The sequence below is a fragment of the Callithrix jacchus genome, chromosome 7, assembly GCF_049354715.1.
Source record: "Callithrix jacchus isolate 240 chromosome 7, calJac240_pri, whole genome shotgun sequence".
Classification (NCBI taxonomy): Eukaryota; Metazoa; Chordata; class Mammalia; order Primates; family Cebidae; genus Callithrix; species Callithrix jacchus.
Window position 1 is genome coordinate 84,561,797 of NC_133508.1, and position 12,376 is coordinate 84,574,172.

Sequence of the window (12,376 nt, forward strand, 5' to 3'; positions counted from 1 at the left end):
CTGAATCCTGTTTCTGGACACTGGGCTACTGAGCAGCAGGCATCCAAATAAACACAAGGTTTCCTGGAGCTGGGGATGGGCTCTGTGCTGGGAGCAGGGACCAGAGAGCTAGTCACCATTGGACTCTTCACTATGAACCTTGGGGTGAGTTATTTTCCTTCCCTGGGTCTTGGTTTACCCACCTTTGAAAAGAACTAGTTTACACATTCATTGAACAAATATTTATTGAGCACTTATGTAGCAGATGCTGTTCCAGGCCCTAGAGGTACAGGAGTGAACACTGCAAATGAAGATCCCCACCCTAAAGGAACTTTCATTCCAGTAGGAGCAAGTTGACCACAAAGAGACAAGAAGTAAACCATCGAGTATGTTGAGGACTGATAGCTGCTATGGAGGAAATAAGGCAAAGAGGGATATAGGGTGTGTGTGTATTGGGGGATGACATTTTATTATTATTGTTTTACATTTTTTTAGAGTTGGGGCCCTACTGTTGTCCAGGCTGGAGTGCAGTGGTGAGATCTCGGCTTACTGCAGCCTCAGCCTGCTGGACTCAAGTGATCCTCCTGCCTTAGCCTCCCAATAAACTAGGACAACAAGTTCATGCCATCACTGCCCCCCATGCCATTTTAGATAAGATGTCCAGGTAAGCCTGTAATGAGAGGTGATATTTGAGGAAAGGTCTTAAGGAGATGAGGGAGGGACCCATGTGGGTATCTGAGAGAAGAGGGAACAGTAAGTACAAAGGCCCTGAGGCACAGCAGGCCTGATGGGTTTGCGGCCAGTGTGGCTAGAGATGCATGAGCAAGGGGGTGAGGCAATGGACTTGTGTTAGGCAGGGACCCAACAGCAAGCAGCTGTCACACTGCCAGTGAGATGAGTTCCAATGAAGCCAGTTCAGCTGCAAGAGTGACTGGAGAGCAGTGATTGGGGGAATATTCATGAAGGTGTGGGCAGGCTGTAGTGAGGCAGCATGGAGTAGCTGCAGGGGAAGCTTTCTACTAAACCTTTAGGGAAAGGGAGGGAATAGGGACCTGGACCTAGCAGAGCCACAGGCTTGAATGGGAGCACAACTATGGCTGAGCATGGCCTGGACCACAGCAGCGCCAGGGAGGGAGAAGAAAGGCGGGTGGAGGTAAGAAATATTCAACTTCCTTCCCCTTTTGCCTGCTCATCTTCTGCCAGGGAGGACAAGGTGGGAGCCCAGGTGATATATCAGCTCATGCACAGGGCAGAGCAGGGAGAGCGGAAAGTGGCTCCAGAGAGGAAGGTGGAGAATTTCCAGCTCAGGCGGAGAAGTCGGGTGAGGTGGGTGGTGGGCAGGGCCTGTAGAGCCCTGTGGCCTTTGAAGGCCTGTGGCTTCTGGCTGAGATGGGACGTCATGGGGAGTCTGGGCAGAAGACCGCAGGGGAGGAGGCGGGGCGGCGGGGAGCTGTGTTGATAATGGAATCGAGGGAGGCAGGGGTAAAGCAGGGAGGTACAACTGAAGATTAAGGCAGCTCTGCTCTCCTCCCTTCCCCTCATCATTCCCCCATCACCTCCCTAGTGCCCAGCCATAACCTGAAGAAGCATGGACTTGGCCTCCAGTACAGCTGTCACCTGCCCCATGGACCTGGTGGTGCTGCCCACCCTCTGCACCACCCTCTGCCCCGCAGGGGGCTGGCCGAGCTCTCAGTGCTTTCCTGGGCAGGCACTGGGAGTCCTGACTCATCCTAGCTTTCTTTTCTTCGTTTCTCTGAAAGCTTAGTCTCCACCCAAAGGCACCCTTAAAGGTCCCAGTGTTCCTCCTGTGTCCTTCAAGTCATGCCAGGAAATGCTCATAAATCCCTAGCCACCCACATGATGAGACTGAGATTGGCATTCTGCTGGGTGGGTAGGAAGGCTGAAGGCTGAGACTGGCTGGGGCTGGCCCAGAGGCTTGGGGTCTTGGGAAAGGAGTTTATGTGGGGTTGCCCTGTTGGAGGGCAAAGGGATCCCTGAGGTTTTAGTTTTCAGCACAGCTAAGTCCAAGGGAGCTCAGAGATGCAGATTCAGTACAGCTAAGTCCAAGGGAGCTCAGAGATGCAGATTCAGTACAGCTAAGTCCAAGGGAGCTCAGAGATGCAGTGCTGTGGGCTCTGACCCAGATCAGCTGTGTGCTGTCTCTGGGCCATAGTGTTGCTCTGAAACCTGAGCGTGTGGAAGTACCTCCTAGCTCTGGAAGGCCTATTCCATAAGCCCCATATTTCAGAATATTACACCTGTCATTCTATGATTTCGACAGACTATGCTTCCAAATATTTTACATGTGGAGACGCATTTATTTTTCTTCAGAGCCCTGTGAGGACAGCATTATTGAAAACGCAAGGCTCAGAGCAGTAAGTGACATCCCGTGTTCCCGGTGATGGGGCTCCATACCCAGGGCCTCATCTCTGCCAAGGCTTAATGCACCAAGTCTCTCTGCTTCTGCCGTGGAACTTCGATTTCTGTTCCTCAGTGACTACCTCTGATTTCATAAACTGAGAACACTCTGCGTGTAGAGGAAGATAATAAAACATATTGGAAAGTCCCAGAGAATCACCTACACCAACTTATTCTCAATTATAAAGTTTTGAGCAACTTCGAGGTGATGGAGGAGACGACAGAAGGAATGAAGAATTATAACGTGGTAAGTTAATGATAAAACACAGAGGTTGAGGGCCTCAGAGGCAGTTTCTGACCCAGCCTGGGAGTTGGTGAGGGAATCACAGGCTTTAGCTGGGCTGTGAAGATAAGCGATGCTGAGAAGGAAAGTGTTCACTGCAGGCTGAGCATGGTGGCTCACATCTATGATCCCAGCACTTTGGGAGGCTGAGGCAGGAGGATCGCTTGAGGTCAGGAGTTTGAGACTGGCTTGGGAAACACAGGGAGACCCCATCTCTAAAACAAAAACAAGAAAGAGCTGGGTATGGTGTCATGCGCCTGCAGTCCCAGCTACTCGGTAGGCTAAGGTGAGAGGATTCTTTGAGGCTGCAGTGAGCTATGATCGTACCACAGCCTGGACAACACAGTGAGATTCTGCCTCAAAAGAAAAACCAAAGAAAGAAAGAAAAAGAAAATGTTGACTGCAGAAGGATGTGGAGGAGCATGGTGTGTTTAAAGATGTGCCAGCAGTCAGGGCTAGAAAGTATCCAGTAGTGGAGGGTCTTCAGTCTCCTGCCATGGACCATGCACTCAACCCAAGCAGCACATGGCATCTCCACCTGATCTTAGACAGTGGACAAGTCACCTGTGGAGGCTGCAATGGGTGGGAAATCAGAGCCAACTGAGACCCACTGAGGGATAATGGTCTCCACGGAGGCCATCAGCCAGTGGTAGCCTTGGTTACCATCATCATGGTTACTGTTATTAAGCAGCTGCTTCCATTGGTTCAAAGCATGTCATTTTTATTTTTCCTGCTGTCTCAGACCTGCTCTGCTGACACAGCTGCCTAAACTTCAAAAGGCAAGTCTCCATTTTCATTTGCAAAATCAGTATGAAATTCTTAGAGGGCCCCTCTAATTCCTCTGGTCTGACCACACAGCAATTACCAATTTTCAGAGGCGGGAGGGTGTCTCACAGGCCCTCCAGCAGTAATGGGGAACCTCTATTCTGCGTTGGTCCTGGGCAGTAGCCAGGAAGGAGCGGATTGGAGGGGGCACCTCCAGGAGGCCAGGGATGGAAGGAGAGGAGCTGAGTCTGGCAGCACTCAATACTGATGAGAGGAATTGTAACAATTGTCTGCTAAGCCACCAGTTGCCAAGCCTTTAGAGACAAACAGCAGCTGAAAGGGCAGGGACCTGACCCAGTTTCAAACCTGGAACCTCCTACATGCAGGCTGTGTGAAGTTCTTATTCTGGCTCTTTGGGGCAGGCCCTTCTCTTCTCTTTGCTGGGTCTCAGCTTACCCATCTGCCAAGTGGGGTGTATAATATATGTCCTGCCTGCTTGAGACTAACATTCTAAAAACCTTGTACAGCATTATTGCCCTGCCGTAGGACACGCATGCGCGCACACACACACGCACACACACACACACAGACACACACATACACACACTTTAAGAGTGTTTCTGTTCCCTAAGCACTGGGGTGAATCCCAGCTGCAGGAGGCGTGCTAAAGAGAGGCTGGAATTCTGCATGTGTGCATGAGATTTCTGTTCCCTCTGCAGTGTTCAGTGTGGACTAGTGCTAGGCACTGTACTGGGTCCTGAGGCCATGGGAGCAAATCAGTACCCTGTCCATCCTCGATGGGCTCAAAGGCAGGGTGGGGCAAGGGAGGAAGTTCCGGGAAGACTTGCAACAAGGTAAGTAACATTCATTAAGGCTGGTGCTAAAGGATGGACAAGGGGCTGTGAGAGCCCAGCAAATGTGGGGCACCACAAACAGGATTCCCAAAGGAGGTGGCTCTGTTGCAATCCTCTGGGGGCATACACTTGCCATGCAGAAGGGAAAGAAAGGGAATTCCAGGCAGTGTCAACAGCCCATGCAGAGGAATGGGGGCTGCGGTGAAGCTGGCATGTTCAGGGCCGTGTCGGTGATGGCAGGGGCTGGAGTGCGGCCTGTGGTTGGTGGAGGTGGACATGGGACAGACCCAGAGCAGGGAGTCGAGGTGGATCTGGAGCTCCACCTTTACCCTATGGATAATGGGATGCCACTGAAGTTCTGAAGCAGGGAGTGATCATCAGGCCTTCTCTTTAGAAGCCGCTCCTGGCTGCTGTGTGGAGACAGGCTTTGAGGAACACTGACTGTAGCAGGAGACATTCTTGGCTCTGGACAAGGAGAGGTGAGAAGGCCCCACTCGGGCCCCGGGGGCTTTGGGGAGGCATGGAGGAAGGGAGGGGCAGGTTAGAATTCCAATCTGTCCTGGCGTGCATGTTTCAGAACTCTCCAACTCAGGGCTCTGTGGCTTTCCTGGTGTGCATCACTGCCCCTCTATCCTTCCATGACTTTTGAGGCTGGGCCCTCCACCCCCTCCTCTTCCCTTTTAGGAATCCTTGAGCCCCACTCAAGGGAGTGGTTGGACAAAGGCAGATGAGACCCAGAATGGCAGGAAGAGAAGAAGACTGTGTGTGACCGGCCTGGGACTCTGCGGTGCTGACAGTCCAGGGAACAGACACTCCTCCCAGGGTGCATCAGAGGAGACAGCTGCGCAGAACTTGGCCTCGCAGACAAAACTAAAATGCAGTGCCAACTTCTCCTGCTTTTTGCCTGTCTGAAGTCACAGGAGACACTTCCTGGCAACAGGATGGGAATGCTGGAGACTCTGGCACTGCAAGAGACCGCCAGGCAAGGGAAGGTCCTTAGATCCTGCATGGGGTTTCTCATTGTGCAGAGAGAACACTGAGCCCCAGAGAGGGTTGCAAAATGCCCAAGGTTACACAGCAAGCCGGGGATGCAGACTAAGGCAGGAACGAGGCATCGGTCTGCCTCATTTGGGCAGCTTGGGTCTCCTATGCCCCCTTATCCCCTCCCTCCCCTACCACAGAAAGGGAAAATGTTTTTAGACCCAAGGCAAAAGAATGTGAAACTGAAATCTGAGCCTTGGGTCTTGGGAAAAGAACACAGAGAAGTCAGACACATTCTGGATGAGCACAGATCTGCTTACACTGCAGATGGGAAACACTCAGGGCTATCCAAGGCCTCCTTGCTGTGCAGGTCTGACCTGGGAGGATGGGCTGTGTGCGAGGTGATGGGAGCAGTGAGGGGCCCTCGAAGGAGCAGGTCAAAGGGGCCAGACTGCTTCCAGGATCCACGTTGGGCAGAAGGAGGACTGCTCCAGCCTTTTAGCTCCCTGCCCAGAATCTTCTCAAGGAGCCTCAGGCTCATGCAGGCATTCCAGCATGGACCTGCCACCAGGGACTCACCAGGTCAGAAGCAGGGGTCCCTGCTGGCCGCCACTTGTCCACAGCCCACGCATCCTTCCTGCCCTACCTGGAAGCTCACCTCCTCCAAGAAGGCCTCCCTTTCTCTCCAGCCTATATTTGTCTTCTTCTTATGTGAGCTCCAGCAACCAGGAAGCACAGCTGCAGGCCAGAGCTTCTTTCTACCTGGGGTGTCTGGGAGTCCAAGTGACAGGGTTGTGTAAGAATGTGTGTGCACACATGTGTGGGCAAGAGAGACATAGAGATGGTGACAGAGATAGACAGACAGACAGATAGGTTGAGAGAGAGAGTCAGGAGTGTGGGGTGTGCTTTGTGCTATCCCAGCCATCAAGAGGCCCAACCACAGACTTATATTCACACATGTAACAAGCGTGTGTGTTTGTTCTGGGGAGACTGAGATTAATGGGACTTGGTTCCCTCCTTCCTGAAACCACGTAACCCCATCGATCATTCTCCATGGTCTAGTCGTAGCCTGACTTGCCAGGCCCTCTGTGATCTGGTCTGGCTCTTTCTGTGTTTTCAGCCTCATCCCCTTCCACTCTCTCTCTTTCACTTTTACTTCTCCTTGCTGCTGGAGAGCACTGTTCTCGGGGACCTCAGGTCCTGGGCCCTGGGGTCTGGGCTGCATCTTGAATCCTGACCTAAGGTAGAGCCCACTGGTTCTAGCCTAACAGGGAAGGGGATGCTGTGTGTGGGTGAGACCAGCGTCTCCCAGGCTGAAATCCCCCATGGCTCCCCTCTGCCCTTGTAATCACCATGAACTGCTTCAACAGGGACTCCCAGAAGTACTTGGCATGGACCTGCCTGTCTCCCTGGACTCCTCCTGCTTCCTGACCTCCTTCCTTTGGGTTTTACTGCTCACGTGCTGCCCTTATAGTTTTTTTGAATGTGCAATTTGTTTCCTGCTTCAGGACCTTTGCACATGCTCGTCCTTCTGCCCGGTGTGCCCTTCCCATCATCTCTCCCCCTTGCCTCCTTAACTTCTAATATTTCAGAGAGTAGCTTGAACACCACCTCCTGCACACTCCTGCCCTGATCCCCCAGATCAGCTCAGGGGCCCCTGTTTGAAGCTCTCCTACACCCTGGACTCTTTCTTCAGAGTACTCATAGGAGTCTGTCTCTATATACTTACGAGGTTAATCATTTGTTCCGTGACAGGCAGTATGCATAGTTTGTTTCACAAGCATTATTTCATTCAAGTCCTGCCAACTCTGTGAGGTGGTTCCCAGTTTTATCCCTATTTTACAGCTGATACAAAGGAGGCACAGAGTGGTTAAGTGACTTTCCTGAGGTCACACAGCAAGTAAGTGATGGATGAAAGAGAATAGTCCAGCAATTTTAGCTGTGTGCCAAACAGTCATCTATTGACTTCTCTCCAGATGTGGTAAGAGTGGGGACTCTGTGAGCTTTACTCATTCTCATATCCCAGTACCTAGTCCAGGACCTGCCATTTGTAGCCGCTCACTAAAGGGTAAAAGGGAATGGAGGGAGGAAGTGGGAAGGGAGGAAGTGGGAAGGAAGGAAGGAGGGGAGGAGTGGTTGGTGCATCAGCTGTTAGAAACATCCTTGAGCAACCGGTCCTACAGGAGCTGCCTCCAGAGGCCATGTTTTCCATCCCCTCCTCGACACCCCTGGGCCCCAGCTCCTAGATCCAGGAGAGCCAGTGTTCAAAACCAGTCAGTGTGCTTTCTCAAAAAAGGATGGAAGGAGCATACTGGGAACCCAGACCTGAGCCAGAGCACTGACGTCAGGTTCCTAGTGTGAAGCAGGCAAAAGCACAGTACAATCAGAGCCTCGGGATCAGAGGGTCCTAAAACGGTGCTTCCAGGGGTTCTCAGCTATGGGATTTCCCTTTTCAAAGTACCTCCCCTTCCCTCTACCTCCAGCTCCCCCCACATCTCCTTGAGGGACATGAGTCAGCTACAGGGAGCTCCTCACCTGTCCGGCTGGTCTGTGCCCTCTTCGGGGCACTGATGTTGGCTGTGAAGAGGGCCTTCCTTCTCTGGTCCCCAAATCTACCCTAGGGAGGCTCATCTCAGCTCTCGGAGCCCAACCCCACCCAGCCTGCTCCTCGGACTGGCCTCTGCTCCTCTAGGGCTGAGGGCCTGGTCCCTTCACCTGCTCCTCATGGGGCATGCGAGGGGTCCTCACTGCCCTCTGTTGTGGCCAGGCTCCTGCCATCCGCAGCCACACCCAAACCGGAGCTGTCCTGAGCCGCTGTCAGGGGCTGTGGGCCCAGGGGCAGGCCTGGGAGGTCAGCAAGCCTGGGAGGCTTCCACCCCAGCTCCTCTACCCCCCTTTGAAGGGGATCAGGTTCCCCCACAAACATAATTGAACGAAAATATGAGAGAGAAAAGGTCTTTGTTCTCCCATTTACAGCGTCAGAAAATATGTAACAAATTAGCCGTTTATGAGGTAAGAGAGTGGGGCTGTGCGCCCCGGCGGCGAGGCAGGGCTGTGCATAAGGGGGCCTTTCAGCCGGCTTCGGGGGCAGCCAGGCCGGTGGGTGCAGCAGGGGATGGGCTCTGCCTCAGGCCTGCCAGCATGGCCTGACACCCATGGAACGGAGGGCTAGGAGGCCCCAGCTGACCTCTGGCTTGGGCTCTGGGTGAGGCTTGGCGAATGGGAACGTGGTGGCCACCAGTCCAGGGTGCACACAGCTCTTGGAAGTCAGGTGACCAAGAGGGAAAGTGGGGATGGCAGGGCTTGGCTCTCAAACATGCCTTTCGTCTGGTACCCTGGGTAACCCTGAGTCCTTTCTTCTCTTTCTCGGGACCTGTTTTGCCATCTCTGACAGGAGAGGGGGTTCACAAGGATATCTAAAAGTTTGTCCAGCACTCTTGGGCACTGATGTCCATCTGCACAGGCTTCAGTGGCTTCCCTGCTGGTTTCTCTGAACCTTAGGAGCGGGCAGGTGGTTCTCGGTATTGCACATGATTTTCCTCTCAAACACCTCTGATTTTTCTTCCAAGGTTTGATGAAGAATTCTAGTGGAAGCATCAGCCAGTCATTAAGGCAAGGGGAGGGTGCACGTGGAACGGGAAGGGGTGGCCGGCCAGGCGGGAGGCCGCCCTCAACAGCGAGTGGGAAGAGGCTCCTCTCTCCAGCCTTGCTGTGGCCTTTACTCGCTTCACCGGATGTCCAGAATCACAAGGTGGTTGGGATGAGAGCAGTCTGAAAGACACCCGGTGGGCAGACAGTTTGGTACTGAAGTACTGGGATTTCAGCCTTCTGGCTTGTCTCGCTGTGGCTCCAATGCCTTCGACGTGAACAGCTCACAAGCCCATCACTCGCGTTCTGTGGCTTCTGGCATCTCTCGATTGGGAGTTTTTGATTCTGTGGTTAGACCATATGTTTCCAGGGCCTGGGCTTTCTGTTCTTTTTAATTTTTTTTAAATGCATGATTATTGTCTAGAGACATTATTTTTAAAAAGTAGAAACCATCCCAGTGCAGACAAGCCTGTTGTGGGGAGGACTCAGTGTGATAAGGTGTCTCGGGTCACTGGCGTTTAGCCTCCCATACAATCTGGCAGGGCTAGGGCACAGGGCCAGCGGCAGCCCTGCAGGCTCGCGAGGACAGAATTCTGCTCTGCAGTGAGTTAGCCCAGAGATGGAACTCTCCAGCACTTTTCCCTCCAGTGGCTCCAGGGCGGGAGGATCACGGCCCACGCCAGTGTAATGTAAGGAATCCTCTGGAAAAGCGCGGTGCTGGGCTTCTGCATGAATATCCCGAGTGTTTGGTCTGCAGTCACAAACACATCGCTTTCCTGGATCTGATTTTATTTATTTTGATTGGATCTTTAACAGCTCTTTACAAGGCTGAAACTGAAGCCGCCTGAGGTCCCCAGGAGACTTGCTAAAACTTCAACTGCACCCAGTTTAGCAGAGCAACTTGAAAGTTAATCAGTGGCGAGGGACAATTTGCCTCATTATTTCCAGCCCTGGAATTTGGCGGCAGATGGAATTTGGGGCCTGGTATGGATGCGGCAATGAACACAGCAAGGCCTGTCGCCCCTGGATATGGCTTTGTGGGGTCTGGGCCTGGACAGGCATTCCCTCTGAGGATGGGTGCTGCCAGGAAGGATTTCCCGCTTGAGAGAATAAGGGCAGTAAGGCTACCTTATTGCACAATCCTTAAATGCACAATTCTGAGCACTTATTCAGGCTGAGCCCTGAACTGGATTCTGGGGAAGCAGAGGTGGAATCCGATACAGCTGAATCCAATATGGGATGCAGACCAGAGACAATGGGGTAAATTCTCATAGGAGGGAACACCTGTGGCCGGCACCTTCTGCATGAAGCTGCAAAAGATGAAATCTGCCCCACTTGCCCTCCGTTTCTCAGTAAGATCCACTCAGAGCCCCTGACTTTAATGGTAACCCCTTCTAGGCAGTCCCATCTCCATATTCTGCCATGCTCTCCACCGCAGCCTGCACTGGCCATCTTCTAACACTATGTGAGTTCCTCGCTTACCATACCCATTGCTCATCACATCACCCTCCTTCCATGAGGGCAGGAATGCTGGTTTTGTTCATTAATGTATCTCCAGCCCCGGCACATAAAATGCGCTCAATCAATGTCATTTGAACAGATGAATGAACTGTGTGGCCTTTTATTACTAGTTACCAGTCCCAGGACTTCCTGTGCAAGTCCAGTACCCCTGAGCCTCCATCCTTTCAGCAGCAGGGTGCTGGTGCTTGCGGAGAAGCCACGGTGGTGCTTACACAGCAAGGGCAACTGCTTACTTTCCTGAAAAGCTCAGAGAGGGGCAGGGGCCTGTCCAAGGTCAGCATGAGAACACATGTTCACACAGCACTTGGGATATGCCTGGGCCTGGCCTGCTCCAAGCTTGGTGAGATACCGGGAAAGTGCTCCTGAAAGGAAGAAGTGGATGCTCTCAGTGAGGTCAGCAGCGTGGGCAGGGCTAGCACCCCTGGCTGCTGGGGCGTCCTTTCCCACTTTACTTTTTTCCCCAGCCAGCCCTATGCCCTCACTGCTTCCAGCACCCAGTGTCCTTTCTTCCTCTGCTGGTCTCATGCCTATCCTCCCTCAACCAGTAGGAATAGCAAGAATGTTAAGGCAACAGATACCATTTGTTAAATACTGAGAACTTCACACACACATAACACACACACACACACACACACACACACACACACACACACACAATCTTATTTACTCTTCCCATGTTCCATGAGGGAATTATTATTTCAGTTTTTACAATAATTAGACTATGGCTCAGAGAGGTCAAACAAGTTGCCAAGGTCACCTGGGTAGAAGCAGGAAGTTCTGACCTTCAAGAGTTCTTTCCTTCCTCCTGGCCTTTGGACTCCCACTGTCCTTGTACCCTCTGGGCATCTGTGTATTGTGACAGTGTCCCTGTCTGGGTTCCCTCCCCTTGATGCTGTCTTGCAGACCACTCCCCTGCCCCATGAGCACAGGCTCTTATCCTCTGAGATGAAAGGGCCTCCTGTCTCTCCCAGTAGTGTTCCAGAAATACCAGGACATCATTTTCACACAGCGGTGCTCTGCAGGTAGCAAGCCAGTCAGTGGCTGCCCACCAGTGGCTGTTGTACAAGGCTCTGTGCTATGGAGTCTTGAGAGGTGGACAGAGGACCATATTAGCCATCAGAGGCCCTGGGGTCAAGTCCCCCTGTACATGGTTAGGGCCAATCGATTCTCCTCTCTGAGTGTTCCATGTCCTCATCTGAAAAAATGGGTATAAGAAATCCCAGGACTCTTTGAGGAATGGTGGGGGCCCACAGGAGTCTGACTCAGCTACAGAACTTGGCGGTGGGAGCAGAAATCAACAGCCCCAGATATCAGGACTGTAAGGAACCCGACTGTTTCTCCAGGGCGGGAGTTGCCTTGCCAATGCCCCCAACAGGCAGGGCTGTGCCATGCCTCTGTGGCAGGAGCTCAGTACTCCCAAAGCAGCTTGCCAAATCCTTGAACCACTCCCACGTCTAGAATGCTTCTCACACTAAGCTTGACCCTGCCCGCCTGCCTTAGTCCAGCCTAGTGGCCTCTTAGAACTTAACTGCACCCTGTGATCCTGAAAAGGCCTGCAGATTTAAGGCACCAACCACCCGTGTTGGACAATCCTTCTCCAGGATTCCAGGCTACCCCTCAGCCCTGGTCACCCTCTTTGTACACCCTTCAGGCTGTCATCATGTCTCTTCAAAAGTAGCGGATGCAGACATTTGAGGAAAAAAATATTCTACAGGGGTTGGGACAATGAGGCACTGCTGATTAACTCAGCCAACCAGAAAATATAATTAACCTCACTGCCCACCCTTGGAGCACTGGGTGATGTGTTCTGTTTCTTGTAGACATTCACACATAGACGTGTACAAACACATGCATGCATACACTCTCAGTCACATTCATACTCTAAAACATACCACTGACATCTTCCACAAAAGTATGTTTCCTGTACAGACACAACTAGATGCACACACACCCCTAGGCACATGTGTGTGCCACACACACAAACACA

The 12,376-nt window shown here is 52.4% G+C and overlaps 1 protein-coding gene and 1 long non-coding RNA gene across 2 annotated transcripts in view; one reads left to right on the forward strand and one right to left on the reverse strand.

Annotated features, from left to right (window-relative positions):
- TRABD2B (TraB domain containing 2B) overlaps positions 1–12,376 on the reverse strand; it is a 229,749-nt gene that overhangs the window by 48,043 nt on the left and 169,330 nt on the right. The gene's annotated exons all lie outside the window — the stretch shown is intronic.
- LOC144577154 (uncharacterized) lies at positions 3,384–12,326 on the forward strand. Its single transcript, XR_013520470.1, has 2 exons — positions 3,384–4,778; positions 4,984–12,326. It is a non-coding gene; the product is annotated as an uncharacterized LOC144577154 (long non-coding RNA).